This window comes from Phocoena phocoena, chromosome 5 (genome assembly GCF_963924675.1).
Source record: "Phocoena phocoena chromosome 5, mPhoPho1.1, whole genome shotgun sequence".
NCBI classification, from domain to species: domain Eukaryota; kingdom Metazoa; phylum Chordata; class Mammalia; order Artiodactyla; family Phocoenidae; genus Phocoena; species Phocoena phocoena.
In genome coordinates, this window is record NC_089223.1 from 20,490,261 (window position 1) to 20,495,740 (window position 5,480).

A 5,480-nucleotide genomic window follows, 5' to 3' on the forward strand; every position below is an offset into this window, starting at 1 on the left:
CAGGGAACGCTACTCATTATTCTGTAATGACCTATATGGGAAAAGAATATTAAAAAGAGTAGATATATATATATATGTGTATAACTGATTCACTTTACTGTACACATGGAACTAACACAACATTGTAAATCAACTATACTCCAATCAATTTTTTTTTTAAAGTAATAAAGGGCTTCCCTGGTGGCACAGTGGTTGAGAGTCTGCCTGCCGATGCAGGGGACATGGGTTCGTGCCCCAGTCTGGGAAGATCCCACATGCCGCGGAGCGGCTGGGCCCGTGAGCCATGGCTGCTGAGCCTGCGCGTCCAGAGCCTGTGCTCCGCAACGGGAGAAGCCACAACAGTGAGAGGCCTGTGTACAGCAAAAAAAGAAAAAAAAGAAAAAAAAAGTAATAAAGACCACATATAGAGTAGAAAGATAATAATATTAAGGAGTTTTTTTGGAAAAAGATAAAATTGACAAACTGTTAGAATAACTAAGAAAAAGCGAGTATATATACATACATTTTATATATATATATATATATATATATATATATATATATATATATATATATATATAAATAAAGCCATTACACTGATGCCACAGAAATACAAAGGACAATAAGAGACTACTAAGTATTATGCAAACAACTTGAATTACATAGAAAAAAATGGACAAACTCCTAGAAACATACAACCTATCAAGACTAAGTAGTTAAGAAACAGAACATCTGAACAGACCAGTAATGAGTAAAGAGAATGAAACAGTACCGAAAAACCTCTCAATAAATAAAATCCCAGGACCAGGTGGTTTTACTGGTGAATTATGCCAAATATTTAAAGAGAAATTAAAGCTAAGACTTCTTAAATACTTCCAAAAATTTAAAGAGAAGGGAACACTTTCAAACCATCTTATGAGGCATTACTCCAATATCAAAACCAGATGAGGGCACTAGGAGAAAAGTACAGATCAATATCCCTTAAAAACATAGATGAAATATACTCAAAACACTGGCAAACTAAGTTCAACAGCACATTAAAAGGATCATTCACCATGATCAAGTGGGATTTATGCCTGGATGCAGGATGGCTCAATATATGCAAATCAATAAATGTGTTACATCACATTAAGAGAATAAAGGGAAAATATGGTCATATTAATAGATACAGAAAAATTATTTGACAAAATCCAACTTCATTTCATGAAAATTACTGTCAAGAAATTAGTTATAGAAGGAATATACCTCAGCACATTAAAAGTCATATGACAAGCCAAAACTAACAGTATATTGAATTATGAATCATGAAAGCATTTCTTCTAAGTTTTGGACCAAGACATGGTTACCTATTCTTGCCTCTTCTATTCAACATAGTACTGGAATTCCTAACCAGAATAAGTAGGCAAGAAAAGTAAAGAAAGTAAATCCTAATCATAAAATTAAAGCTAAATTTTCTCTGTTTGCAGATGACATGATTTTATATCTACAAAACCCTAAACATGCCACCTCCAAAAAACTGTTCAAACTAATAAATAAATAAAGCTGCAGGATACAAAATCAACATACAAAAATCATTTGTGGCTCTATACACTAACAACAGAAACTATCAGAAAAGGTTAAACAAGTCCCATTTACAGTAGCACCCAAAAGAATAAAATACTTACGAATAAAGTTAACCAAGAATGTGAAAGACCCATACACTGAAAACTATAAAATATTGATGAAAGAATTTGAAGACGCAAAAAAATGGAAAGATCACCCATGTTAATGGATTGAATAAATTAATACTGTTAAAATGTCCATACTATCCAAAGCAATCTACAGAGTTAATGCAATTCATGTCAAAATTCTGAAGACATTTTCCCCAGAAAATAGAAAAAGAAATCTTAAAATTCATATGGAACCTTAAAAGACCCAAAATATCCAAAGCAATCTTGAGCACAAAGAGCAAAGCTAAAGGCATCATGTTTCATAATTTCAAACCATACTACAAAGCATAGTAATCAAAGCAGTATGGTAGTAGTATAAAAACAGACATATAGAACAACAGAACGAAATACAGACCTCAGAAATAAATCCACATATTTACAATCCATTGATCTTTGACAAAAGTGCTGGGAATATACAATTAGGAAATGATCCTCTCTTCAGTAATTTAGTGGGAAACTGAATATTCACAAGCATAGGGAAGAAATTAGACCCATATCTCACACTATATACAAAAATTAATTCAAAGTGGTTTAGAGAATTAAATATAAGATCTGAAACTGTAAAATTAATAGAAGAAGATATAGGGGAAAAAAAACTTCTTTACAGTGGTATGTATGGGCAATGTATTTTTGGATATGACCCCCAAAACACAGGCAACAAAAACAAAACCAAAAACAATTGAAAAATAGATTGCTATAAAGGTTTGGACTTCCCTAGTGGCTCAGTGGTTAAGAATCCGCCTGCCACATAGAAGCAACCTAAGTGTCCACCAACAGATGACTGGATGAAGAAGATGTGAACATATATACAATGGAATATTACTCAGCCATAAAAAGAAACGAAATTGAGTTATTTGCAGTGAGGTGGATGGACCTAGAGTCTGTCATACAGAGTGAAGTAAGTCAGAAAGAGAAAAACAAATACCGTATGCTAACATATATATATATGGAAACTAAAAAAACAAAAAGAAAGGTTCTGAAGAACAATAGGGGCAGGACAGGAGTAAAGATGCAGACGTAGAGAATGGACTTGAGGACATGGGGAGGGGGAAGGGTAAGCTGGGACGAAGTGAGAGAGTGGCATGGACTTATATATACACTACCAAATATAAAATAGATAGCTAGTGGGAAGCAGCTGCATAGCACAGGGAGATCAGCTCGGTGCTTGTGTCCACCTAGAGGGGTGAGATAGGGTGGGTGGGAGGGAGACGCAAGAGGGAGGAGATATGGGGAGATATATATATATATATATATATATATATATATATATATGTATAGCTGATTCACTTTGTTATAAAGCAGAAACTAACACACCACTGTAAAGCAATTATACTCCAATAAAGATGTTAAAAAAAAAATCCGCCTGCCAATGCAGAGGACACGGGTTCAAGCACTGGGCTGGGAAGATCCTACATGCTACAGAGCAACTAAGCCCGTGCGCCACAACTACTGAGCCTGTGCTCTAGAGCCCGCGAGCCACAACTACTGAGCCCACACACTGCAGCTACTGAAGCCCGTGTGCCTAGAGCCGGTGCTCTGCAACAAGAGAAGCCACCGCAGTGAGAAGCCCCTGCTCGCCGCAACTAGAGAAAGCCCATGCCCAGCAACGAAGACCCAATGCAGCCAAAAATAAATAAAATAAAATAAATTAATTTAAAAAAAAAGATTGCATAGTTTCCAGGGAAATTATTTTTTAAAAAACTATAAAGGTTTGAACAGCAAAGGAAACAATTTACAGAGAGAAGAGTGTACCTACAAAATGGGAAGAAACATTTGAAAAACATATCTAATATATAAAATATATAATATGCTCAAACAACTGAGTAGGAAAAAAACAACAAACAACCTGATTTTATTTTCAATGACACTTTGCTTTGCTTTAATATTTGTCTTTTTCTGCCTTTGAAGTGAGCTCTTGATTACAAAATATCAAATGACAGTCAAGGGCTTCCCTGGTGGTGCAGTGGTTGAGAGTCCGCCTGCAGATGCAGGGAACATGGGTTCGTGCCCCGGTCCAGGAAGATCCCACATGCCGCGGAGCGGCTGGGCCCGTGAGCCATGGCCGCTGAGCCTGTGCATCCGGAGCCTGTGCTCTGCAATGGGAGAGGCCACAACAGTGAGAGGCCTGCGTACCGCAAAAAAACAAAACAAAACAAAAATGACAGTCAAAAATGCCAGCCACTGGCACAGGATGGAGAAGCCCACAAGTAAGGACATATAGCAGCAGGTGGCAAGAGGTAGGAAGTGATTGAAGCAGTGGTTACAAATGTTCACAAGAAGCTAAAACTATCCAACAGAGTGTGCCCTAATGTTAGTACAGGTTAGACTAGTCACTACCTTGGTGTGTGGCCTCAGTATTTTTGGCTTCAGATTGTACATGGCAATACAATTTCTTCCAGTTAAGAGTTCTTGGCTTGCACCAATGACGGTAGCTGGAGGGCACCGGACCAGTCTATTAGTTTTTCAAAACACTGTTGTTGACCTGAAAGATGTACTGGGAGACGTCAGGAGCTCTGCACTTAGTGACAGCGTGTAACTGGGGTTTCCTGGCTGGTCTACAGAGCTTGGCCAAAATCCAAATGCCATTAGTGAGCTTCACGGACTGATACAGAATGTCCTGGTCTTCCACACTCGTCTTGGCAATAGTATCAACATTGTTGTTTTGCAACTTGCTGAAAACAGTGTCAGCATTTAAGTGACATCCCGTAATCTGAAACTGAAGTTCATTTTCATTGGGAATATCCTTCCATGTTGCAAGGAAGACCTGGCACTCCATTTTGCTGTCTTCTACAAAAAAGCACGTTGAGTGGGATGAGGCAGCTGAAGTAGAAGACATCAGTGCTGTTTTTCACAGCCACCTGCAGGTTGTTCAGAGGTTCTATCTTCATGAATGGGCCCAAGATGCTGAGAGGCAGGGAGCCATCAACGCTCTGGTTTGGCATCAGTGGTGTAGGGATGGCCAGAGGAGTGCTGGGGATGACACCAAACCTATTATCGTTAAACTGAACTGCAAAGTCTGTCATGTGCTGCAGAGCTTTGTTGGTGAAGGTCATTTCCATATAGATGTGCCCTTGGCGGTGAGTAAATATTCCCGAAATCTCCTTCAGCCTTTACTGCAGGCAGCCAGACAGCCTTTGGAGACACATATCCACCAGGCGCCATGCCTATCCTCATGGAGAGGTCAAATAGATCATTCAGACCACTGCTGACCACAGCAGGAGTAGGTGAAGGAGCAGAGGTTGCAGGCACTGATGATGGATGAAGGATTGTCCCACCAGACTATCTAGCCCTCCACCCAGGAGACCCATCTTTTCGAATTATAGTTTTCTCCAGATATATGCCCAGGAGAGGGATGGCTGGATCATATGGCAACTATACTTTTAGTTTTTTGAGGAACCTCTATACTGTTTTCCATAGTGGCTGCACCAATTTACATTCCCACTGACTGTAGAAGGGTTCCCTTTTCTCCACACCCTCTCCAGCATTTATTATTTGTAGACTTTTTTAATGATGGCCATTCTGACCAGTTTAAGGTGATACCTCATTGCAGTTTTGATTTGCATTTCTCTAATAATTAGTGATGGTGAGCATCTTTCCATGTGCCTCTTGGCCATCTGTATGTCTTCTTTGGAGAAATGTTTATTTAGGTCTTCTGCCCATTTTTTAAATTATTTTTTTTGTGTGTGTGATTGAGTTGTATGAGCTGTTTGTATATTTTGGAAATTAAGCCCTTGTTGGTTGCATCATCTGCAAATAGTTTCTCCCATTCAGTAGGTTGTCTTTTCATTTTTT

At 38.7% G+C, this 5,480-nt stretch overlaps 1 pseudogene; it reads right to left on the reverse strand.

The window, feature by feature from the left end:
- Positions 1–4,143: 4,143 nt before the first annotated feature.
- LOC136123943 (AP-2 complex subunit beta pseudogene) lies at positions 4,144–4,996 on the reverse strand (annotated as a pseudogene).
- Between the last annotated feature and the right edge of the window lie 484 nt (positions 4,997–5,480).